General features: G+C 38.4%; 1 long non-coding RNA gene and 1 other non-coding gene across 2 annotated transcripts in view; both read left to right on the forward strand.

Annotated features, from left to right (window-relative positions):
- LOC139033171 (uncharacterized) overlaps nucleotides 1–22,236 on the forward strand; it is a 55,959-nt gene extending 33,723 nt beyond the window's left edge. Inside the window, exon 4 of the long non-coding RNA XR_011485793.1 lies at nucleotides 20,378–22,236. This is a non-coding gene — a long non-coding RNA (uncharacterized lncRNA). The remainder of the gene's footprint in view (nucleotides 1–20,377) is intronic.
- On the forward strand, nucleotides 13,180–13,338 carry LOC139033217 (U1 spliceosomal RNA). The gene has a single exon (XR_011485840.1). It is a non-coding gene; the product is annotated as a U1 spliceosomal RNA (small nuclear RNA).
- Nucleotides 22,237–27,318: the final 5,082 nt, after the last annotated feature.

A 27,318-nucleotide genomic window follows, 5' to 3' on the forward strand; every position in this document is an offset into this window, starting at 1 on the left:
CAAGAGGGTCCATAGGGATCTAGAGATCAGTCTATAGCCAGATGAGTAGGGTACCAACACAGCCCTCTTCTGATTGTCTCTCCACAAGGACTTGGTCTTTATGACTGGCTTCTTCTCCAGTCCTCCTTTATCCCCAAGACTCTAGGAAGAGTTTTTTGAGGAAAAAAAGACCCTGGCAGGCAGAATCTTTAGCAGCTGGGGTAGTCAAATGTTTACCTCAGTGGGCCCTTGCCAGATCTCTCTGTATATAAATGACTCCCCTGTTTGAAGGGAGGTGAGCAGCATGTTTCGGACAGGACTTTGGTTAAACTGTTATGGAAAATTCCAAGGGCATTTGTGTGGGAAATTGTGAGTCATCAGCTGGATGTTTGTGGGTTAAATATTACATTGTTGCAGGAAATAATTTACAACTGCCTCATAAGGCATGCAAGAATATCACATTACTTAATTTTTTAAAAATCAAAAGATATCTGATTTTAAGGCCCTGTTCTGCTAGATTGGTGAGAAAGTTTACCTTAGAAATTATGGGTTTCTCCCTCTCACCCACTAACTCCTCATGTTCTTGCATAAGGCAAAAAAAAAGAATAAGTTGGTGGAAGACTTTTGTAGAAAAGAAGTGCTCAGGAGGGAAAAACAAAACAACTTTTTGCATCCTGAAGAAAACTGGGGGCAAGTTCTCCAGTCTTTGGCCCACATTGATTACCCCTTGTATGCCTATTGTCCAGGTCGGATCCCTGGAATATGAGGACAATGCTGCCTCTGGGCTGTGCTTGACAATGCATTTTTTTTTTTTTTTTTGCTGAAATTGGGCATAGCCATTTACTTCCATGGATATGAACTATGTCTTAAATCCTTCTACTCAAGGAAACAGCAAGTAGACTTCTGTTATTTTCCTGATCTTAAGTAATCTTTACCTCTCTGGCTGCTTCAGTCACCATTCTATGCCCTGCTCTCTCCCCATCACATACACACACACATACACAGTGGCATGACTCAATGAAATATGACAGGAAGACCGGTTGTATTCAGAAAACTTCAACAAGTATAGGAGCATGTTCCCTTTGGATGGGGGGAGTTATATTTCTCTTATTCTTCCTGATTCTTACATGGCAAGAAAAATAAAGCAAAAATATCTCTATATATTATCCCATTGTAAAATTAATAAGTGAAAATGACAGGCAGACTAAGATCATTGGGCAGCATGCCAATCAATGGCAGTATAGGATTCCCTGAAATTATAGTGTGTGATATGAGGGACACAATACCATGAAGAGGGTGATGACTGTAGCCTAGTAGGAAAGTACACATTGGTGCATATGTGTGTAGTCTTTCTTAGAAGGAAAGGTGAATAATTAATACCTTGAACTGGTCTCATTTCTGAAATGATGAGGCAATTGTGCTGGAACAGAGACTAAATTTTATACACATTATACACATTATACACATTATACATATTCTAGGAAAGTAGATGAACCCATGTACTTGGAATCAGCTACATAAGTTCAGGGCCTAGTGTGAAAATGGGGGATCACTTGTCCAAAATTGTTCAGAATTTCAAGACGGAGATGGCAGAGCATTAAACCAAGTATAGGGACCTTCTGAGTGTGGGGCCCTGTGTGACTGCACATGGCCATGACACCGGCCCTGCTTATGACTATCAGCCAGGTGCATAGGATTTGTTTCTTACAACTTAAATCTCCAAATAGGAAAACAGAGGGTATTTCCCCACAGAACATATTATTTAATCCAGTAAATGGATGATTATTTCTTTGAATGAAACTATCTCACCAGTCTTTGAGGTCATCTAAAAAATAAATGGAATTGTCTTCTATATTAAAAAAAATACCATCATTACCACAGATTAAATGCTGTTGTCATTTCTTATTGTTTTAATCTTAGATGGGACTGGGGTAGTGACTCAAGGCATACATGTTATACAAAGGTTTGCATTATGTCTTTACATGTATCAAATATTTACTTAGCTGGGATACAGGGAAATTCATTTCCTAAACTAAATTACTACAACTATAGGCATTTTGGGCTTCCCAGTTATGGTGCTAGTGGTAAAGAAGCAGCCCGCCAATGCAGAAGATGTAAGACATTCAGGTTTGATACCTAGTTTCAGAAGATAACCTGGAGAAGGGCACAGCAACCCACTCCAGTATTCTTGCCTGGAGAATCCCATGGACAGAGGAGCCTGAGAAGCTACAGTCCATGGGGTTGTACAGAGTTGGACATGACTGAAGCAACTTAGCACACACACATAGGCATTTTAAAATGAAGTCATTGGAGCTCTGATTATATAAAAAAAGATATTTGGAAATGATAACATAGTTAATTTCTCTATCAACCAATTTGGAGTAACAAGAAGTTTAACTTGGAAGAGAAAAAAAATTTAGATGAGAGGAAGAGAAATGTTTCTACCAGTAAAGCTAGAAATATATTCAGCTTAATTTGTTAGAAAGATCTGAAAGATTTTTCCCTACAGATACTGAAAAAGGGGATAGAAATCTGTTTTGAATTATTTATATGGGCTTACTTGGATGATTTTTAAACTTATCTTCCAAATCATAGTTTAAGTGCCAGCTCTGTATTTATGGGGAAAGGGTAATGTCTGCACCTATTAAATATATGTTTCTTTGCAAATACACATTTGCCCTTAATAATAGGATTAATGATTGAATTTAAGAGGCAGAGCCAAAATTATTCCTTGGCATGCACAGTGTAGTCCAGAGATCAGAAGCATGAGCAACCCCCTAGAGCTTGTCAGAAATACAGACTCTCAGGCCCATCCCAGACCTACTGAACCAGAATCTGCATGTCAACAAGATCTCCAGAAGACTCTTGTGCACATAAAAGCTTGAAAAGCACTGGGTTAAGAAATTATTTACATTGAGGAAGCTCTGGGAAGGTTCTTCTATCTTCAAATATTAACTCCTCCTAGGTTACACAGTGACCAAAATGTAATCATTACATATTCTTTGGATTTCTCTTCTTGTGATATTTCTCAAAAAAATAACAGTAACAGTACTATAATTTTACATGTGTTGTTGATTACCGTTTCCAAAGTACTTTCATACCTATGATCTCACTTGATAACTTTGTGATGGGTAGCCCACTAAACCAGTGTACCCTAATCATTCTACCAATAAATATGAAGGTAGGTCAATATTGTATTGCTTTTGGCTAAGGCCATTAAAAACTTAAGAATGCTATGATGGCAATCATTCCACAGTATATAAAGTATCAAATCAACACATTGTACACCTTAAACATACACAATATTATGTCAGCTATATATCAGTAAGGCAGGGGAAAAACTGCAAGAATAATATATAGGTAATGGTGTGTCTGCTAAGACACTTCAGTCATGTTGACTCTTTGCAACCCGATGGACAGTAGGCCACTAGGCTCCTCTGTCCTCCATGGGATCTTCCCGACCCAGGGATTGAACCTGTGTCTCTTAAGTCTCCTGCATTGGCAGGCATGTTCTTTATAACTAGTGCCACTTGGGAAACTCTTAATATATAGGTACAGTGAAATTCAAATAAATTATGAGTACAAAATAGATATGAGTTTTAAGATAAAAGATAATATAGTGAGGGTATATTTTTTGTTTGTTTGTTTTTGTGAGGATACATTTTTAAGCATGAAAATAATAGAATGGTTCATAGACTCCTAGAAAGAATCTTCTTCATCCTTGGGTAGATTTGATTACTATGTCTAAAATAACATTCATTCTAATTGTTGAAGCGAAAAAATAGTTCTGGAAGCTACACATGTGTTCATTTAAAAGAGTAAACAACTTGAGTTAAAATTAGCCTAAGAAAATGCAGATACTAAATGGAAAAATGAAAACAGTGTAAAGGCTCTATTAACTTGGGAACTATAAAAACAGATTTGCAGATGTGTCTGGACACTGCTGTAAAGGTTTGTTGGCAGATTAAGATGACACTGACCCAATAATGTCACTTACTACAATCATCTTTGATTTTTTTAAAATAGTACCTCTAGGAGGAATTTAAGCCTGTCCTAGGTGGCGGCTTAGCAGCAGCAGCAGCAGGTGGCGTACTGCATCCAAAAACATTTAGGAGGAATGGGATAAAGCTATTGTGGATTATGGTGATTCTAAATCCAGTCCTAACAATTTTGTAGTTTCCAAATAAAGTTCTCAATGGAATCTTTCTAAATTGAAAATCATTAAACAAAGTGGCACAGACCAGGGTTCTAACTGTGGGAACTATTTCCCAAGATGAGAAATGTTAAGTATTTTTGAAAAGCTACAACTTTTAGGCTCACTGCCACAGATGTTGTGTGGGGCTGCAAACACAGCTTAAGTTGTAATCCCTAATTGGAGCTTGCAACCTAATCAGGAGATAACATATATTTATGTAACAAAATTAAAATGCTAGTCAAATGAGTGATACATACAGTAAATGCTAAATTAACTAGAGAAGAGAAAGATGGCCAGAAGCTGAGTAGCACTAAGGAATGGCAATTAATATCAAATGACCAAGGTTTGAGGCTTGACTCCACCACTTAGGAACTGTAATTCTATTACTCAACCTCTCTAAACCTCAATTTTCCATTTTGTAAAAATCATGTTAATTATAATAGTTTTTTTCTAGTCTGTTTTAAAGACTAAATAAAACAATGGGCAGATGGTCTTAGGAGGATACCTGGCTCATAGATGTTAGCTAAGAAATGCACCTTCCTCATTACTGAAGGACCTGGGGCAGAAAGAGCAATGGGTATCTGAGGATGGGCTTACTAAAGAGTAGCAGCTAGAAATATAGAGGCCACCAGCTTTGTATAGTTCACCATTTACTAAAGGTCATCTCAAAGGGATACCTAGGTTGTTTCCCTCAAAGGATACAACTCTGCTTTAATGATACTTCAAGATTTGTAGAGTGCTAAAAGATAGATTTCATTTCATTGCTTACCATCCCTTGACGTGTCCAACCTAATATCTATAATCTAAAGTACCCCTGGATACCAAAGGCCCAAGCCTGCAGCTTTTTACAGTCAGAAAAAAGATTGGAGTCAGTGAGGTGCAGTGGGGAAAGGAAAGGAGAAGAGAACATGCAGCAGCAGAACGTGTTTTCTTGCTATCCCCTGCATGTACTGCCACCTGGTGCTTATTTACTGACCTACACTATCTTTTCCTCCCACAGGCATGCTCAGTCATGTCTGACTCTTTGAGACTCGGTGGACTGTAGACCACTAGGCTCCTCTGTCCATAGAACTTTCCAGACAAGAATACTGGAGTGGGTTGCCATTTCCTCCTCCGTTTCCTCATATAGTCTTGTTCTAATGTGCACCCTTAGTGTTAACTGAGAGAACGGGATGATACACTGTATTCATTTCTGGTGATCGCTATAACATATCACTACAAAGATGGTGACTTAAACAAGAGAAATTTATTTGCTCAGTGTTCTGGAGGCCAGAAGTCCAAAATCAAGGTGTGGGCAGCGCCATGATGCCTCTAGAAGCTCTAGGAGAGCATCTGTTCTTTGCCTTTTCCAGTTTCTGGTGGTTGCTGGCTACTGTTCCAGAGCTTGCAGCTGCGTCACTCCAATCTCTGCTTGACTACTTCACATGGTCTTCTCCAGTTCTGTGTGTCCGATGTTCCTTTGCCTATCTTTTATAAGGAAATGGCATTTAGGGCCCACTTGAAATATCAAGTATCTTCTCCTCATTTTAAGATGCTTAATTCAATCAGTTCAGTTCAGTTGCTCAGTCGTGTCCAACTCTTTGTGACTTCATGGACTGCAGCATGCCAGGCCTCCCTGTCCATCACCAACTCCTGGAGTTTGCTCAAACTCACGTCCATCAAATTGGTGATACCATCCAACCATCTCATCCTCTGTCATCCCTTTCTCCTCCTGCCTTCAATCTTTCCCAGCATCAGGGTCTTTTCCAATGAGTCAGTTCTTTGCATCAGGTGGCCAAAGTATTGGAGTTTCAGCTTTAGCATCAGTCCTTCCAGTGAATATTCAGGATTGATTTCCTTTAGGATGAACTGGTTGGATCTCCTTGCCATCCAAGGGACTCTCAAGTATCTTCTCCAATACCACAGTTCAAAAGCATCAATTCTTGGTGCTCAGCTTTCTTTATAGTCCAACCGTCACATCCATACATGACTACTGGAAAAGAGAAATAGAGGAAAACAATAAAATGGGAAAGACTAGAGATCTCTTCAAGAAAGTTAGAGATACCAAGGGAACATTTCATACAAAGATAGGCACAATAAAGGACAGAAACGGTATGGACCTAACAGAAGCAGAAGATATTAAGAAGAGGTGGCAAGAATACACAGAAGAACTATACAAAAAAGATCTTCATGATCCAGGTAACCACAATGGTGTGATCACACACCTTGAGCCAGACATCTTAGAATGTGAAGTCAAGCATCACTACAAAGCTAGTGGAGGTGATGGAATTCCAGCTGAGCTATCTCAAATCCTAAAAGCACTGTGAAAGTGCTACACTCAATATGCCAGCAAATTTGGAAAACTCAGCAGTGGCCACGGGACTGGAAAAGGTCAGTTTTCATTCCAATCCCATAGAAGAGCAATGCCAAAGAATACTCAAACTCCCGCACTATTGCACTCATCTCACATACTAGCAAAGTGATGTTCAAAATTTTCCAAGCAGGCTTCAACAGTACGTGAACTGTGAGCTTCCAAATGTTCAAACTGGATTTAGAAAAGGCAGAGGAACCAGAGATCAAGTTGCCAACATTCATTGGATCATCATAAAAGCAAGAGAGTTCCAGAAAAACATCTGCTTCTGCTTAATTCAATAGACATCTGCAATGATTCTTTTCCAAATATGGCAGCAAACACTCTACTCATTTGATGTGGATATCTTTTGGGGACCATTTTTTGGCCTAACATATTTCTCTTTATTATCATTTACATTGTCAGTAATGAATATATAAGATCAATCTGCTGGCCAGGGCAGGCTGATGCAGGATACTGAGTTTTAATTTGAATGTGGGGATGAGATAGGGAAGGAAAAGTCTAGAGTGTTTTTTTGGGAAGGCTGGCTTGGGTGGACAGCTCAGTGAGAGACCCTGTGTGGCTGGGAAGTAGCACAGAAGACTCTGGGCACATACTGTGGAGAAGAGAGTACAGAAAGAGCAAGAAAGAGATGGTGAGCCAAGATTTAACTTTTGTTTGTTTTTAGTAAGCTGAATGTGAGTGATTCTGACGCTTCAGATTCCTCTACATGTATAAGGAAATGGGCACTCTCAGACATTGCTGGTGAGACGGGTGGAGTTGGTAAAATCCTTTTGGAGAACTGGAGAACAATTCTACATATATATCATACACTTCTATCCAGTAATTCTACATCTAGAAATCTATTTTAAGGAGATAATCAGAATACAGGAAGATTTATGCACAAAGACATTCCTATATCTTTTTAAGGTACTTCTTCAAACTACCGCACAATTGCACTCATCTCACACGCTAGTAAAATAATGATTAAAATTCTCCAAGCCAGGCTTCAGCAATATGTGAACCATGAACTTCCAGATGTTCAAGCTGGTTTTAGAAAAGGCAGAGGAACCAGAGATCAAATTGCCAACATCCGCTGGATCATCAAAAAAGCAAGAGAGTTCCAGAAAAACATCTATTTCTGCTTTATTGACTATGCCAAAGTCTTTGATTGTGTGGATCACAGTAAACTGTGGAAAATTTTGAAAGAGATGGGCATACCAGACCACTTGACCTGCCTCTTGAGAAACCTGTATGCAGGTCAGGAAGCAACAGTTAGAACTGGACATGGAACAACAGACTGGTTCCAAATAGGAAAAGGAGTATGTCAAGGCTGTATATTATCACCCTGCTTATTTAACTTACATGCAGAGTACATCATGAGAAACCCTGGGCTGGAAGAAACACAAGCTGTAATCAAGATTGCTGGGAGAAATATCAATAACCTCAGATATGCAGATGATACCACCCTTATGGAAGAAAGTGAATAAGAACTAAAGAGCCTCTTGATGAAAGTGAAAGAGGAGAGTGAGAAAGTTGGCTTAAATCTCAACATTCAGAAAATGAAGATCATGGCATCTGGTCCCATCACTTCATGGGAAATAGATGGGAAAACAATGGAATCAGTGGCTGACTTTATTTTTCTGGGCTCTAAAATCACTGCAGATGGTGATTGCAGCCATGAAATTAAAAGACACTTACTCCTTGGAAGGAAAGTTATGACCAATCTAGACAGCATATTAAAAAGCAGAGACATTACTTTGCCAACAAAGGTCCATCTAGTCAAGGCCATGATTTTTCCAGTGGTCATGTATGGATGTGAGAGTTGGACGGTGAAGAAAGCTGAGCACTGAAGAATTGATGCTTTTGAAATGTGGTGTTGGAGAAGACTCTTGAGAGTCCCTTGCACTGCAAAAGTTCCACCCAGTCCATCCTAAAGGAGATTAGTCCTGGGTATTCATTGGAAAGCCTGATGTTGAAGCTGAAACTCCAATACTTTGGCCACCTGATGCAAAGAGCTGACTCATTGGAAAATACCCTGATGCTGGGAAAGATTGAGGGCAGGAGGAGAAGGGGGCGACAGAGGCTGAGATGATTGGATGGCATCACTGACTCGATGGACATGGGTTTGAATGAACTCCGGGTGTTGGTGATGTACAGGGAGGCCTAGCATGCTGCAGTTCATGGAGTCACAAGGAGTTGGACACGACTGAGTGACTGAACTGAACTGAACTGAATATTGAAAACAGCTCAAATGTCTACCTTTAGAGAGTAATAGTTGAGTGAATTTTGGTTCATCCATATGAGGAAATATAGTCATAAAAATTATGTTTATGAAAAGTATACCATAATATGAAAAATGCTTTTATGTGAGATATTAAGTAAAGTAAGTAGGATTATACATACATACATATTACTTTATAAATATTATTTCTAAACTGATTCAAGTTTTTTTCCTTTTTTGATTCAAAATTTAAAAAAAATATATATATATATGACATCTTTATATGTATAAATACATATTTATACTCTCAGAAATTGTTTGTGCATAACTTTTTAGATGGCATAACCACCTCTCAAAAAGCACTAATATCATATCATTTCTTTTATCTTTGTTTTCCCCTAGCTCAGTAAAATCTTGCTTCTTGAAGTTAAATATCTTTCCCTCTATCTTTAGTTCAGTTTTCGTTCCCAAGCAGTTATGCTTAAATATTTGTAGGTACATGCAATGAGTCTGTGACACATGCTAAATTACTGCAGGAACTGGGGCTATAAACTGAACAAATGTAGGTGAATGGCCTTGGTCCTAAAGGCTATAAGTGACTTTGACAAAACCAAATAGAATGGCAGCACTGCCATTGATCTTGGAGCTCATGGTATTTGAATTTTAGTATTGATACAGATAAGGCTTCTTTTTTTTTTTTCAGATAAGACTTCTTAACAGAATATTTTGTACATTAAATATTTAAAGTCAATTCATGGTGGAAATCTCATTAAAGTTCAATAAAGAAAAGTGTTCTTATACTGATATTGAAAATACATATGCAATTATTTCTTTTGTCTTATACACAGTGCAACATTGTGTTGCATAGTTGCTGGATTTTGTTTATGTTTTTGTGACTTCCAAATGAAAATAGTTCTAAGAAAGCACCTTATTAAAGCTACTTGAAACTCCCCAACACATTTTCAGAAGTAACCATATAAATGGATTCAAGATTTAAATGTAAAACAAAAGTTTTTTTTGTTTTGAAGAAAATATAGCCAGATATTTAAAACTTCTTGCATGGGGTGGGGAAAAGCCTTTCTAAACAAAAGACAAAACAAAAATCATAAAAGACAAGACATAAAATGTAAAATTTCTATATGTCAAAACAACAACCCATCATAAAACAAAATTAAAACACAAAAATGAATGAAACATTTACTAAACAGGACCTCTTATTAGTCAATAATAAAAAGATGAATCCACAACAGACAAAGGAATTTGACTTAATGCTCCTAAAAGTTGAGACTCAATTCACGGAGCGTTTTTTTCAAGGACAACTCCTGAAACACAAAAAGCCTAGACTTTCATAAACAAAGGCTTAGCTATCCTTTCACAAGAGGCAGAAGGGATTTATCTTCTAATTCTTTAGCTATCCTTGAGAAAAGAAAGAATAAACTAGTATCTTCATAGGTTAACCTACCACATTAGCAAATATTGTTTCTAGAGTCAGAATATCAGAATGTATCCAGATACACAGAAAACATAATAAAACAAACAGAAGCAAAGGTTTGAGCCCTTGGATATTATGCTGTGACCTGGTTCCTCTCAAGGGCCCTGCTGGTATGGCAGTGACTACACAGTAGCAACCAAGAGCTCCTCGGAAAGTCTTTCCCCAAGGGCAACTTGGCACCAACATAAATCCTTTATCACTAAGGTCAATTGACCCTTAACATCTGCTCAGCAGTCCTACTCTATTTCTTTGGTTAACTTATGCTTCAATACTCTACAAAACGTTTTCACTTTTTTCAAATCTCTAATCTTATTTCCCCCATTCTCCCTGTGGGTAGATGACCTCATTTCACAGAGTAGATATCAAATGGGCAGTCTCCCAACTTTTTTCTGCTATGAAACATACAAATCTGCCACATTCTCACTTACTTACTGTGTCTTGTTAAAACAGGAGGTAGTTGCCCCTCCTGTATTGAGTATATATTATTTCACTCAATAAATATTTGTTGCATGAATCAATCAGGAAGCTACTCTCACCTAGGGGCACAGCGAACATTTTCTCTGCAATCTTGGTGATTTCTTCTGGGTCTTATTCTATGTCTGTCCCAGTAAATCTAGAGAAGACATAAATACTACTCAACTGTCACTAGACTGAGAGCTCCTTCAAGGCAGAGAATTTAATTTATTTTGGTATCTTCCACAGTTATGCACTGTGTACAGTAAGTGTGTTTGTCCAAACAAATGCATAAAAGAATGAAGGATTACCACATGACCTGTCTTTTGCTGCTCCTGCTAAGTTCATATCACTTGAGAAGCTTAGTTACACAAGAACAAAATCTCAGATGACAAATCCTTTAGAATTTCTCATTTTATTTTATTATATTTTTTTGAATTTCTCATTTTAAAAGGGAGTACAAGGCCTGGTTCTGCTGCTGTACAAATGATTAGAACCAAGGCCGCCAGCCAGAGCAAGGCCATATCCCTGCTTCCTTTTACAGAGAACAAAACACACAGTCACACACCCCACAGTGGTAAGGGGGAAGATGGCTGAGAATGAGATGTTGAGAAAGTGCAGCAGGGAAAGTACACTGCCCTCCCACCTCTTCCTGAAAGATTAGGATGTGGGCATTGAAAAACAGGAGCTGAGGAGAAAAGACAGGGATACTACTCATTTGCTACTAGGAAGACAATCATATGCTCACCATTCCTCCACACACAATGTACTTTCCAAAAGACATGCCACTACTGCCTCTAGGCTTGAGGCAGACTATAATTTTTTAATTAGAAAGAAAAATACAGCGGGAGGGGGATCGGGATGGGGAACACATGTAAATCCATGGCTGATTCATGTCAATGTATGGTAAAAACCACTACAATATTGTAAAGTAATTAGCCTTCAACTAATAAAAATAAATGAAAAAAAAAAGAAAAGAAATATACATCTACCATAGTAGAAAAGTTGGGTAGCAGGTATGAAAAGGCTAGTGACAAAACCAGAAATACAATTGGTCAATAAGTACATGAAAAAATTTTCAACTCTGATATTATTATAAAGTAAAAATAATAAGATTCATATTTGACTGAACAAATTGGCAAACGTGAAAAGAATAATCACTAGTTGTTGGTGAGCATTTAATAAAATTATTATTCTTACGCATTCTTGTAGGGAGTGCTAGGGATAAACCTCTTTCTAAAGGCAGTTTGACAATAATAAAAGCCTTAACATATTTTGGGCTCCAAAATCACTGCAGATGGTGGCTGCACCTATGAAATTCTTTTAATTTTGCCCCTTGGAAGAAAAGCTATGGCCAACCTAGACAGCATATTAAAAAGCAGAGATATTATTTTGCCAACAAAGGTCTGTCTAGTCAAACCTATGGTTTTTCCAGTAGTCATGTATGGATCTGAGAGTTGGACTAGAAAGAATGCTGAGCTCTGAAGAATTGATGCTTTTGAACTGTGGTGTTGAGGAAGACTCTTGAGAGTCCCTTGGACTGCAAGGAGATCCAACCAGTTCATCCTAAAGGAAATCCATTCTAAATATTCATTGGAAGGACTGATGCTGAAGCTGAAACTCCAATACTTTGGCCACCTGATGCAAAGAGCTGACTGATTGGAAAAGACCCTGATGCTGGGAAAGATTGAAGGCAGGAGGAGAAGGGGGCGACAGAGGATGAGATGGTTGGATGGCATCACCGACTCGATGGACATGAGTTTGAGTAAGCTCTGAGAGTTGGAGATGCCAGGGAAGCCTGGCATGCTGCAGTCCATGGGGTCGCAAAGAGTCAGATATGACTGAGCAACTGAACTGAACCAACATTTCCAACCTTATTCATAAGAGAAGTACAAATTAAAACTACAAGGAAATACCATTTTTGCCTTGCTTATGAACAAAGATTTAAAAAAGATTGACAGTACATTGTGTTGGTAGGGAAAAGAACACTCTCATATATCATTGATAACAGTGTAAATTGTACAACTTTTTTGGAAGGAAATTCACAATATATATCCGTAATTTAAACCTAAATACTTTGACTCAGAATAGGTAAGAATTTATTCTACATATATATTCCCTCTTCCTTTCTAAGAGGTTTATATAAAGGTGTTTATTACTGCACTGCTTTTAGTAACAGAAGATTGGAAACAAATGTCCTTCAGTAGGGCAGTGGTTGGTTACATTTTGATACATCCAAATGATGCATCATTGAGAAAAATGAGGCTTTTTGCCACTAGCCTAGCTTTGTGGATCCTCAAGAGAGCCTGTTTGCAGACTTCTGGTACTGACTCCTAGTTTCCTTTTCTAGCTTTCCTCTCAAGAGCAAAAGACTATGTTTAATACTGTCCATCTTATACAAGTAACTTTATTTACACACACATTATATAATGTTGGGTAGATTTTTTTGTATTGTTGTTTAGTTGCTAAGTTGTGTCCGATTACCTTTATGAAAATGCAGAATTATAATACTTACCTGGCAGGGGAGATACCATGATCACGAAGGTGGTTTTCCCAGGGCGAGGCTTATCCATTGCACTCCGGATGTGCTGACCCCTGCGATTTCCCCAAATGTGGGAAACTCGACTGCATAATTTGTGGTAGTGGGGGACTGCGTTCGCGAAAAAAAAAAAAAAAAAAAGAAAATGCAGAATTATGACTACTTGCAATTAACTGTGCTAACAAGATGAAGGAGAGTGCTCATAGTTCTTTTTATTTTATCTTATTGTGCTAAAATACACATAACATACAATGTACCATTTAAACCATTTTAAATGCACATTCCAGTGGCATTAAGTACATTCACACTATTGTGCAACCATTATTACTATCCATTTCCAAAATATTTTTGTTATCCCAAATTGAAACTCTGTACACATTAAGTAATAAATCCCTCTTTCTCCTCTTCCCAGCCCATGGTAATTGCTGCTTTAATTTCCATCCTATGTATCTGACTCCTGTAGGTATTCATGTAAATAGAATCATATAATAATTGTCCTTTTGTATCTGGTTTATTTACCCTAACATACTGTCTTCAAGGTTCATTATTTATCTTTAGTATGGAAAATAAATGAAAAATAAGACATGGAAATCTTTCTAAGACATTTGAATGAAGAAAAGCAATACCATGTATATATTATGCTATCATTCATGTGAAAAGAAGAGGGACTTGGAAAGTATGGAGTAAAAGGGAGACACTTTCAATTCCATATCCTGAATTTTGTATGATCTGAATTTTTATCAACCTACATATGTATGTATTTTCCATTAAATACTTTTTCAGTGCCCATCCTCTTGAATCTAGCATTTTGAGTGCCAGAATTAATAGTAAGGAAATAACAAATTCTGAAAGATACAAAAAACTATTTCTTCAAGCATTAGGTGTAATGGTAAAAACTCAGAAACCATAATAATGTTTGCCATTAGGACATTGATAAAACAAATGACAATAGGTCTATAAAATGGAATGCTATGCAGGCCTCATATAAATTTATGTATTTATTGAAATGGAAAAATGTCAGCTCTGTGAAGCTCCAGGTGCAACACCCATATCCAGTGCCCTCCACAGGCATTTCTTGTCACCTGTGGTGTGCAGCGTCTTCTGCAGTTTAGGCAGACTTCTGTTGACTAAAAAATATAATCACGACCTGAAAGTAGAGAGTTATTTTATTTGGTGGGAATGTTTAGGACACCGAGCCAGGGACAGCACCTTAGTAGCTCTGAGAAAACTGTTCCAAGGAGGCAGGAGGGGAAGTCAGGCTATATACAAGCTTGCAACAAAGGGAATGGACAGTCTGAACATCAAAGATCAGATATCAAGTTAAGGAATTTAGCACTCTATATATGGGAAGATGCAAGCCTCTGGACTCACAGAATTCATTCATTCCTTTCATGTGCACCTCCGCTGTCTGGGGCCAATCCTGTTTTCCTTGTTCACCTTGCTTCCTGCATTTCCCCAACTCCTCAGCAATCACTGTGGGAGTGGCCGCATCCACCAGGTTGGATTGCAGCTTGGGATCTCTCATTAACTTTTGGAGGCCAGAAATCACTGATGCCTGTGACATTTCTTGTTGAGTAATGTGGCAGAAGATATTTTCATTTCATGCTTCCTTACTTCAATTTCAGCAGATTTTATGTACCCAGGCAAAGATGGAAATACCTCAGAATAAGTAAAAGTGGTAGAGTTAACCAAGCACTTCCTGACAATAAATAAGTATAAATATAGTAAATAAATCATTGTGACATTAACTTTTTTTATAAGCAGGTTATTGTAGGCTTATGACTGATGGGAATATAAGGAGGAAATGAGGAAGGGGATGGGAAGTTAGGGAAGGTTGATGGAAAAGAGGGAATTGGGTGAAGGTGTTATAGCCACACTTTCTGGGAAACAAACTCAGAAAGACAACGCAGATAGTGGAGTGCAGTTTATTACACCGCTGGGCCCAACCCAGAGTCTCCTCTTAGCCAAGGACCCTGAACAGTTTTTGTGGGAACTTTATATACCCTAAGTGTATGTGCGCAAAGCCACCTCCCCAAATTCCTTAAAACTAGTCTGGAAAAGGTAAATAGAGATACCATCGAGGTTAACCCATGATTCATATGTCATAAGCCTAGATAAACAGTGGACATTTATCAATAGGCCTGTGGTCATACCCATAAGCATTATGTGATTTACCACTTTGTTCTGTTACAGAGATAATTAGCATATTCTTTTAGGCGACGGAGAGTCTAGGTACAAGTCCTGAGGCTCTTTTATCCCCGGGGTGGGTGGGGGGGGCTGTGTGGCGGTGGTCTGGTTTTCCATTGGTATGCTGTCTCTATAGACACTGGGCACAAAGTTCAGAGTCCATTGGGAGGGTGACCATGCGTGTACCTAATGTTCACAGGCTGGTCTAAGATGGAATCCAGCTCTGTCTGTTTCCTCTTCAAAGGATTTCAAATTTAAATAACCAGGGAGAGGTATAATGAGGCTGCCATTAAATTCTACACCAGATTGGAGCATGGTCATGTTGCCAGCTAAAATCTTGGCCTTCTCTGCCCACTGAAACCAAATGAAAAATACGAAGACAGAATTTGGAGGAAACAGAAAGGTGGCTTTTAGTCTCAGCCGTCGGAGAGGGGAACACAATAGCCTCATGCTTCAAGAACTGTGCCTCTGCTCCATGAGGGGGAGTCTAGGGGCTTATATAAGGAAAGGGCTATCAGTCATGAGTCAGTGATGCGATATGAAGGTGATAGGATCTTGATTTCTTCCTCTTGCATTGTTTCAAAGAAAGTCATAAAATGGCATTAGTAACCCAGTAATTGAGTCTGGGAGTTTGGTGGCTCTGCAGCGTTCTTTCTGATATGTAACTACAAGGGGGAAGGTGTTGTAAGGGTAAACACCAGATGGGGGATGTATTTAGCCTAGAGTCAAAGGAGAAAATGTGAATTGTAGCTCCTGCAGAGTTAGGGGTCAGAAAAGCAAGCTTAGTAAGAGACATTAGAGTTAGGAGCAGTTAAAGTAAAAATACTAGGAATGTTCAGGCCGGCTCACTGTTCTCTTTATCCTCTTTGTTCTCAGGAAAGAAAGATAAAATTTCATTCCTCTTTTTTCTTTCTCACTACAACAGTCACAAGTCTGAATGCAGACTATTGTGTTGAGGGAGAGGGAGGGAGGGAGGGAGGGAGGGAGGGAGGGAGAGAGAGAGAGAGAGAGAGAGAGACAGAGACAGAGAGAGACAGAGAGAGAGAGAGAGAAAGAAAGAGAGAAAGAAAGAAAGAAAGAAAGAAAGAAAGAAAGACACGGGGAACCAAGCTCTGATGGAGCAAAGGTGCTTTAATGATTTTTCTGTGAGTATATATATGCTGTAGTACAAGAAATTTCTTTCGATAATGATAAAAGATCAGAAAACCAAATGTACAGTAACCGTTACCAAGGGAGCAAAGGATAATAATGGTCACAAGGTCAGGAGACAATCCATATCTCAAGAGAGGGGGGCGAGACTAAGCAGTTTTGTCGTAGAGAATGTTTTACTAAAGGAGACCTCAGCCTGTCTCACACAATGACCTCATTCCTGAGAGCTGTGTGCAGTTCTACTCGCTTCTGGCAGAAGCTGATAAGGAACAGAGAATTTATGAGAAACAGCACATAGGAACCCTCCCATCAAACATTCCCTGACAGGCACCTTTGCCTAATTGGGAGTCAGGAAGCTTGTTGGTGATGATCAGAGGGCTTTTGGCAACAGTTACAAAGGGGCTCAGTCAGCTTCCTTAGTGGCTCAGATGGTAAAGAGTTTGCCTGCAATGTGGGAGACCTGGGTTCGATCCCTGGGTCGGGAAGGTTCTCTGGAGAAGAGAATGGTAACCCACTCCAGTATTCTTGCCTGGAAAATCCTATGGATGGTGGAGCCTGGTGGGCCCCAATCCATGGGGTCGCAAAGAGTTGGACACGACTGAGCAACTAACACACACACTCTGTCAGCTTAGGAGGTGACCTTGGTTCTGGGCTCCACTTCTGTGGCCTTGGTGCAAAGCCTCATATCTGTGGCCTTAGGCAGGACTCAACATAATGTCTGTTTGTTCTCAACATAAACAAAAATGTTTCAGATTAAACTTTAAGGTTCTTTTGCTGAGAATTGAGTGCCTAAGGGATGACACAACTAGTATGGTTAGAAACCAGATTCTGTCCACTTCACCCTACTTCAATGAGTGCTCACATCAAATGTAAACAACACTTCTTAGGGTTTCTGTTTGATTGTTTTGGTGCTGCTTCAGGCAGACAAATGGCTAACTGCTTACTTATGGATGACCATTTTAATTTTCATAATAAAGCTGCATTACCCCCAAATATATTCTTCGAATCTGATTGCTAGCTTATTTGAAAGTAAATCAATGAGGTTTAAATTGCAAAAGGACTGGTCTTGAACCACTGGTTGAGGGAAGCTGTAATATAGTCAGTTTTTTCTGACTTGCTATTGGTATGAAAAAATTTATGTGACTCTTTTTCAAAGTCTGGAGTTGGGCCAAACTGGAATAGAACAAATCTCTCCAGCCTCTTTTTTTTTTTTTTTTTCAGATGGACTGTTACTGAGTCCAAGTTTGCTCTGCTCGCCACATATTAGGCCAATAAAACCAAGAGATGAGGGGTTGAGACATGGAAAGGGCTTTATTTGGGTAGCTGGCTGATGGAGAAGATGGCAGGCTAGCACCTCAAAATAACTGTTTTGTCAGGGCCTAGATGCCAGGTTCTTTTATGGATCAGAAATGGGAGGAGGTAAGGAAACAAAGTAAAAAGACTATTCAATCCTTGCAAATATCTCCTAGAATGGCAAGCCTCAGACTGGGTGTCCTGTTAGTTTCACTTCCTTACAGTCCTTCATAGGTGGTCAGGCTCAGGTTATCTCCCTGAGGCAGGCCGTTAGGTATGCCTCCCTGCCTGCATGCATGCATGCATGCATGGTCAGTTGCTTCAGTGGTGGTTGACTCTTTGTGACCCCATGGACCACAGCCTGCCAGGCTCCTCTGTCCATGGAATTTTCCAGGCTAGAATACAAGAGTGGGTTGCCATTTCCTTCTCCAGGTGATCTTCCTGACCCAGGGATCAAACCCCAGTCGCATGGATCTCCTGCATTGCAGGCGGATTCTTTACCCACTGAGCCACCCGCTGGGAAGTTACTATGTATGCTACAATAACAAAAGCAAGTGGCAAGATGAGAGTTAAAGTCCCAGAAGCAGATCTAGCATGAATTTAAAATTAACCCTTCCTGGTTACAGAAGGAGGAAGAGAATTCTATGGTAACCTCTTGGAGATAGCTGAAATGATTCTTTCAGCTTAGCTCTCTGGCGACATGGTTTTGCTATGTAAAGAGAAGGACTGGAAGGGAAGCAGAAATCCCCACAGGGTAGAGGGTCACATCTACCTAGAGGCCCAGTCAGGGTGAAAACAAAAATTGCACAGAAATGAAATAGTATTTGCCTTAGCAGACAAATTGAAAGAGCCAAATCACCTCCCTTTCAAATAAAAATCTGTACTGCTTTAGTTGTTTCCATCTCTTTATATTTTAATTAAAAGTGAAACTTTTTACAAAATGCCTTTTTGTGAATAAGCATTTTTCTTGAAGTTTTTTTTTAATTAATGGATTGAGTTTATATTTTGACTTCTTCCCACACACTTCTGCATTTGTAAAATGGGGGATGAATGTACCTTATAATATTGTTAGATAAATCAGATAATACATGTGTTATGGGCTGAAATGTGTCACTCAAGAATTCATACATTGAAGTCCTAACCCCCCAGGACCTCAGAACATATGTGCACAGAGGAAAGACCAGGGGGGGACACAGTGAGAAGACGCTGGTCTACAAGTCAACTGAGAGAGACCTCGGAAGAAACCTTGATCTCAAACTTCTAGTCTCCACAACTCAGAAATTAAAGTTCTGTTGTTCAAGTCGCTCAACTTGTGATATTTTCTTATGGCAGCCATAGCAAACTGATATAGCATGTAAAATATTTAGCATTATGCCTGTTCCATAATAAGTCTCATTAATTGTTTCCAATTTAATTAGAGCTTTTGATATGAAGAACTATCCCTGCCAGCCTGACTCCTTCATGGGAGACACAAGACTTGTTAAAATTTAAAACAATTTTTTTTTTTTTGCCATCCCTTGCAGCAAGTGGGATTCTAGTTCATGGGGATCAAACCCATGCCCTCTGCAGTGGAAGCTTGAAGCCCTAACCATTGGACAGTCAGGGAAGTGCCTAAAATTTTTTTGATCTTCAAGTATGCTTTCACTTACTGAACAGAAGATGAAATTTTTTAATGTATTTTTTCAAGTATAGTTTACTTATCATGTATTAGTTTCTGCTGTATAGCATAGTGATTCTGTTATACCTATACATATATTCTTTTCCACTGTAGTTTATCACAGGATATTGTATATGGTTCCCTGTGCTATTCAGTGGGAACTTGTTGTTTATCCATCCTGTGGTAAATATTCAAACATTACAGAAATGTATAATTTAGCACAGTGTTTTTATTTTTTTCATTTTTAAAAATTTATTTTAATTGGAAGCTAATTAATTTACAGTATTGTGGTAGTTTTTGCCATACATCAGCATGAATCAGCCATGGGACACATGTGTCCCCCCATCCTGAATCCCCCTCCCACCCCATCCCTCTGGGTTGTCCTAGAGCACCAGCTTTGAGTTCCCTGCTTCATGCATCAAACTTGCACTGGTCATCTATTTTACAAATGATAATATACATATTTCAATGTATAATTTAGCACAGTGTTTTTAAAACAATGGGTTGAGAAATCAATATGCTTGCAAGCAACTGCTATTTTGATGTTCTACTCTTTATTATGAAAAATACCTAGCATCAGGAAAAGTGGAGAAAATAATATCATGAATTATTATATACTCATTATTTAGATTTTCTCTTGATTTTTGTTCACTTAAAAAAATTTGTGTGGACTAAAGTTCACTCTTTTTGGTGTATTGTTACCTGAATTTAGATAAATGCATACAGTCCCAGTCATGTAACCACCACCACAATCAGGTGATATTCTATGACTGATCCCTTTCAAATCCTGTCATTCTACTCCTTTGTTACCAACCGTTTCCCCACCCCAATCCCTGACAAACACTGATCTTCATTTTATTCCTTTTTTTGCCTTTTCCAGGACATCATATAAATGGAATCATCAGGGCTATGACTAGGGAGAGGCAAGTGGTGTGTCTATGGAGCAAAATGTAAGGAGCCATCCACTCTTAGGTTCTGATCCTGCAGCTGCACAGCCCTGAGCACCAACCTTCCTCATCCTACTCCTCGCCCTGGGAATCAGATAGTATATAGCATTTTGAATGTGGCTTCTTATGACTTAATGTGATGCATTAGAGAGTCAACCATGCTTTTGCATTTAATAATGGTTTATTTCTTATTGATGAGTATTATTCCATTGTACCATACTTTTAAAAATCCACTTGTCAGTTCACAGACATTTAAGGTTATTTCCACTTTTTGGTTATTATGAATAGAGCTGCTATAAACATTCATGTGCAAGTCTCTATGTGGATGTATATTCTCATTTATCTTGAATATATACCTAAGAATGAGAGTGTTGGGTCATATGATAAGTGTATGCTTAACTTTATAAGAAACTGCCGAGGTGTTTTCCAGAATGGCTGTGCCATTTGGTATTCCTACCACAATATATGAGAGCTTCAATTACTCTGCATCCTCACCAGGTCTTGATATTGCCAGCTTTTTTAAAAAGTCATGTAAGACAGTTCCCTGGTGACCTCGTGGTTAGGATTCTGGGCTTTCAGTGCTGTGGCCTGAGTTCAGTCCTGGTTTGGGGAGCTGAGATCCTTTGTCACAAAGGATCCCCAAAACAAGGAAAGCCATATAATAGGTGTGTCCATCACCAAAGTAAATTATCACGTCACCCTGCCTTTAAAACCTTCAGTGTTTATAATGTAAGCATATTTCTCCATATAATCACAGTATCATTATTACACTTAATGAAGAATAGCAATAATTTCTTAATATCAGATAAAATCTGTTCATATTCAAATTTTCTCAGTTGTCACTAAAGATCTTTAATGCATTCAGCATGAAAACATAAACTAGGACGTAAAATGTTAGAGTGTGTTGCATATAGAAAGGATAAACATTTTTTCTTGAGAATTTGGTGTGTGTGTGTATATACTGGAATGTAAAATAATTTTTTTAAACTGCAAGACATGATCAAAAAAGTTGAAAAGCTTTGATATACAGGCGAAAGTACTGATAAAAGTCAGAAACAAAAACAAGATGTTCAATAGTATGACTTCTTGTCAACAGTTTCCTGGAAGTGCCAATCAGTGAGAAAGATAAATAAAAATGTATAAATATTATAAAAGAAAAGACAAAACTAGCTGTCATTTTTTGCAGACAATATGAGTTTCCTCTAGAAAATTTGAGAGAATGTATATAGCCAAAAAGCTTTATCTTATTGTTATTGTTTTTGGTAGAGCAATCACAAAAATTTAATTCACACTTGTTCAGCTATTCATATCCACATCTAAATACTACCCCACATGTAGTTTATAGGTATCTATAGATTGATGAGAGTGACCAAGATTGTATGGTTCTATTCAAACTTACAGGAAAATAACAGTATCTGCTCTAGCATTGTTTAGTTCTCATAATGTATTTTGTTTGTTTTCCTGTCATACTTTCCCTCATCTTTTTATTTTTTAACCTTTCAATTGAAGTATACATAAAGTGCATAAGCCTGATGAAATTTCATAAACACACTCAAGTAATGAGCAGCCAATTAGCAAAGGGACTGTTAGCCCCTCTTTAGTCACTACTCACCTCTTGCCCCCCAAATAATTAAAACAAATTTAACAACATTTAAAGTGCTGCCTATAAGTTGAATTATTGTAAAGAGATTCATACTCTATACTTGCTATAAAGCAAATAACTTACAGGCACTCATCTGTTATCTGTTATCATCTGAATTGTGATGTTTGCTTTTGAGCATATTTAAAAAATATATTCTACAGCCAAAACTGGTGTGTGTGTTAGTCTCTCAGTTGTGTCCAACTATGCGACTCCATGGATTGTAGCCTGCCAGGCTCCTCTATCCATGGGATTTCCCAGGCAAGAAAACTCGAGTGGGTTGCCATTTCCATCTCCAGAGGGATCTTCCCAACCCAGGGAACGAACCAAGGTCTTCTGCATTGCAGGCAGACTCTTCACTGTCTGAGGCACAGAGTGGTGAGCTTTAATTATGTGAAAGCTTGAATTATCCATGACACTGTTTACCTTCATTAGTGAAAATAAATTATCTCTGAATATATATAATGCACTGTTCTTCATATTTCATGATAATATGGCTAATAGTGAGAGAAATGTGGTTGATGATTCATTGTGTGACCAATCATTATTTTAGTATTATGCATATGTGAACAGTATCTTTCAGTTTGTAGTGTTGTAGCCACGCATTGCGGGAAACAAACTCACTCAGAAGCACGATGCAGATAGTGGAGTGCAGTTTATTACACTGGCAGGCCCAAGGCAGAGTCTCCTCTTAGCCAAGGACCCCTGACCAGTTTTTGGTGAAAACCGTGTATACCCTAAGTGTACGTGCACAAACCCACCTCCCCAAATTCCTTGACAATCAAAGTTAACCTGTGATTCATATGCCTTAAGCCTAGGTAGTTAACAGTGGACAGTTATCAATAGGCCTGTGGTCATACCCCAATAAGCATAAAAGAATGATTAGAATAGAATAGAATTCTATTCGGTTACACAGATAATTAGGGTATTCTTTTAGGCGACGGAAAGCCCTGGGGCTCTTCCTTCCGGGGGCCTGGTTTTCCAGTGGTATGTCGTTTCCACAGATACTGGGTATATAGCTCAAAGTCCACGGTCCCGCCCAAGATGGAGTCCTACTTTCAAGACAGAGCCTTTTCTGTTTCCTCCTTCGTAGAATCTGTTGGAACTTGTGGGTTTGTTTCTTCATCTTACAATGAGGCCAGTGTCTGCTCAAATTTGCCTTGCTTCAAATTTTTCTTTTTTTTTTCTCTTAAAGTGTTTCTTTTCCCTCTCTTTTTTTCACTTACTTTAATTCCAGTCTTTGATCATGAACTATTAGAGTCCCCAGATGTCACTGAGGCCTTAGGCATGTCCTTGGGTTGAATTCTTGTAGAATTGTCCAGCCCTCCCCCTAAACCAAATTTAATTATTCACAATGACAAATACAACTACCTTGGTGAATAGATTCCAGAAAACTGCAATTCTCAAATTTTATTGTGCATTAGATTCACCTGGGGTACTTGATAAAATTTTATAGCTCCTCTTTCAATTTGTATTACATTTTTTGTATCATGTGGAGTTTCATCTACCATATAATCTAGTAAATCTTGGTGGAGCTCAGACATTTGTGTGGAACTAGACTGGCTTTTGTCCTGGCCTGTCCATTTCCCCATCTAACTCCATTTTCTTTCTTTCTTTTTCTTCTAACTCCATCTTCTAAGCTCTCATGTTTCATCTTTGCCTCACAATACCTATTATTGTGGCTCACCCAAGCCTGCCCTCTTCTGGTAGTGTTCATTGCATCATTCCTTTTAGCTTTCTTTTCAGAATGAAAATAATAATTTCTTGTTCTCATTTTTCAGAACTCTAGATGACTGTCTAATTCTTAATAAGGTATTATTAGGTTCAGTTCAGTCGCTCAGCCGTGTCCAACTATTTGCGACCCCATAGACCGCAGCACACCAGGCTTCCCTGTCCATCACCAATTCCTGGAGCTATTTAGAATGGATTTCCTTTAGGATGGACTGGTTGGATCTCCTTGCAGTCCAAGGGACTCTCAAGAGTCTTCTCCAACACCACAGTTCAAAAGCATCAATTTTCTGGTGCTCAGCTTTCTTTCTAGTCCAACTCTCAGATCCATACATGACTACTGGAAAAACCATAGCCATGACTAGATGGACCTTAGTTGGCAAAGTAACATTTCTGCTTTTTAATATGCTGTCTAGGTTGGTCATATCATTTCTTCCAAGGAGCAAGCATCTTCTAATTTCATGGCTGCAGTCACCATCTGAAGTGATTTTGTAGCCCCCCCAAAATAAAGTCTGTCACTGTTTCCACTGTTTATCCATCTATTTGCCATGAAGTGATGGGACCAGATGCCATGATCTTCATTTTCTGAATGCTGAGATTTAAGCCAACTTTTTCACTTTCCTCTTTCACTTTCATCAAGAGACTCTTTACTTCTTCTTTGTTTCTCCCATAGGGCTGGTGTTATCTGCATATCTGAAGTTACTGATATTTCTCCTGGCAATGTTGATCCTAGTTTGTGTTTCTTCCAGCCCAGAATTTCTCATGATGTACTCTGCATATAAGTTAAATAAACAGGGTGACAATATACAGCCTTGACGTACTCCTTTCCCGATTTGGAACCAGTCTGTTGTTCCATGTCCAGTTCTAACTGTTGCCTCTTGACCTGCATACAGATTTGTCAAGAGGCAGGTCAAGTGGTCTGGTATTTCCATCTTTTAAAGAATTTTCCACAGTTTGTTGTGATCCACAAAGTCAAAGGTTTTGGCATAGTCAATAAAGAAGAAGTAAATGCTTTTGTGGAACTCTCTTACTTTTTTGATGATCCAACAGGTGCTGGGAATTTGATCTCTGGTTCCTCTGCCTTTTCTAAATCCAGCTTGAATATCTGGAAGTTCACAGTTCATGTACTGTTGAAACCTGGCTTGGAGAATTTTGAGCATTACTTTGCAAGTGTGTGAGATGAATTATTATTTACATAATACTTAAATTTAGAACTCACATAACCATTCCTGTTCCCATCTACCCCACTCTTTCCACTCTCATAACTAACCATTTTATTAGTTTCTGATATATCCTTTTAGTGGTTTTTAATGGCTCAGAGGGTAAAGAATCCACCTGTAATGCATAGACCTGGGTTTGATCCCTGGGTTGGGAAGATCCTCTGGAGAAGGGAACGGCTACCCACTCCAGTATTCTGGCCTGGAGAATTCCATGGACAGAGGAGCCTGGCAGACTACAGTCCATGGGGTCACAAAGAGTTGGACACAACTGAGTGACGTTTCCTTTCACTTTCACTCTCATACAGATACAAACAAAAATAAATATATATTTTAATTTCTCCCCTAACTTATACAAAATGTACCTTATTACTTCATACTATTTTGCATCTTGCTTTCTTCACCTAAGTACATCCTGAAGATATATCAGTGCTTACAGAGCTTTCCCATTCTTTCTTACAACTTCATATATAGTATAGCATTCTATCGTATACTATAGTTTTTAAAATTTAATCCCCTATTGTTAGACATTTAAGTTTTTTCCTATCTTTTGCTATTATAAACAATGAGAAAATGTACCTACATTATCCATAAAGTACAGAAGTGTCCTTATTGTGAATATATTTGCATAAATAAAACTGTTGGCTCAAAGGTAAATCCATTAAATCTTTGTTCCACTTAGAGTTTTAACCCACCGTATAGTGTGAGGAAGAGATTGAAATTTATCTTTTTCTGTAGTACAGCTACCTGGTTGTATCAACACCATTCATTCAAAAAATAAAGTCCATGCTTACTGCACTGATTTGATTTTGTACTAATTTTCTCTATGTGTTTGGTTCTATGCTGGACTTTCTTTTTTGTCCCAGTGGTCTGTCTACTCATATTGTAGTGACTCATGTGTACTTTTAAAATTTTGCAAGTTCAGCTCAGCATGGTTTTATTAAGGAGGGTGCAGGTACTGTAACAAAGAGACCCAAGACTGAACACAGGTAGTTTAACAAGATAGAAGTTGGTTTTTCTCTTATGTTAACAGTGTAGAGGTAAGTGGTCCAGGGCTGGTAAAGAAGCTCTGCCATGTCTGAGTCCAAGGTGGCTGCTTCATCTTTTGTTATCTCCTAGCCAGCAGGATGGGGGAAAGGGCCAAAAGAGAACATGAACTTTCCATTTTAGTGTCATATGTGGAATAGCTCACACTGATTTTTCAGAACTTGGTCACTTGGCTGCTTCAAGTGGCAAGGGAGATGAGGAAATGTAGTCTCTCGCTGGATAGCCATCTAGCTGGCTAAAATTTAGGAGTTCTATTAGTAAATAGGGGGAAATGGTTTCTTCTACAATGGTGACCTAATGCTAAGGATTCTGACATTGAAGGTATTGAGGCACTGTAACCTGAAGAATGGCATAAATTCTTCCCTCCCAGGGACCAGTGCACAAGTGTCTAGGGTTCCTATAGGCTTTACTTTCCTGCCCTCACAACACTGGTGCTTTTTTTCCCATCAGAATCATTTACTGTTTGCTAGGGCTGCTATCCCTCTCTCTCTCTCTCTCTCTCTCTCTCTCTCTCTCTCTGTGTTCTCATATGTGTGTAGGCTTTTTTCTTTTGCTTTGTTCTTTTCTTATTGCTTTACTCACATGTCCTTGGAGATAACAATTTTTTTTCTGAGGCAACTTGTGGGAATTGTTAATGAATTAATTGGCAAAAAATGGCCTCCCAGAAAACAAAAACAAGAACCTGTTTATACCTCTAAACTTTCCACATCTCTTTCCTTGTTATCCCACTTGAATGTGATAAAGAATGGGTAGCTTAAGTGACCCAAATAAGTGACCCTTTTATATTTGCAGAAGGTGAAATTTACATATGACATGAGATCTGGGTTATAGAAACTGCTATGCTAAAGGATAGGGATAAAAACAAAGAGGAAAGAGCCTAAAGCCTTAGAGACCATATTAACTAGACTGGGATACTTTAGAGAGTGAAAGGAGGCACTAAAGTAATTCAATATATATATGAAATATTTACCTATTTATCAACAAATTGGCTTTACTATATTCGTAGACTATAAAACAGTACTGTTAAAAACTAATTTAAAAAATAAAATTCTTTCTAAAAGTAAAAACATATGTCACTTCACATTAAAGTAAAAAACACTTATTTGTATTGATTACTTGAACATTAAAAAGTAACACAAACAGAAGAATTTTTGGTATATATCCACATACTTTAATTGGTTTCTTAGCCACACCTATCTCTAACATCACACTGTCAGTAATTCTCTGAAAATGTATTTTTCCA

The sequence above is a fragment of the Odocoileus virginianus genome, chromosome X (genome assembly GCF_023699985.2).
Source record: "Odocoileus virginianus isolate 20LAN1187 ecotype Illinois chromosome X, Ovbor_1.2, whole genome shotgun sequence".
NCBI classification, from domain to species: Eukaryota; Metazoa; Chordata; class Mammalia; order Artiodactyla; family Cervidae; genus Odocoileus; species Odocoileus virginianus.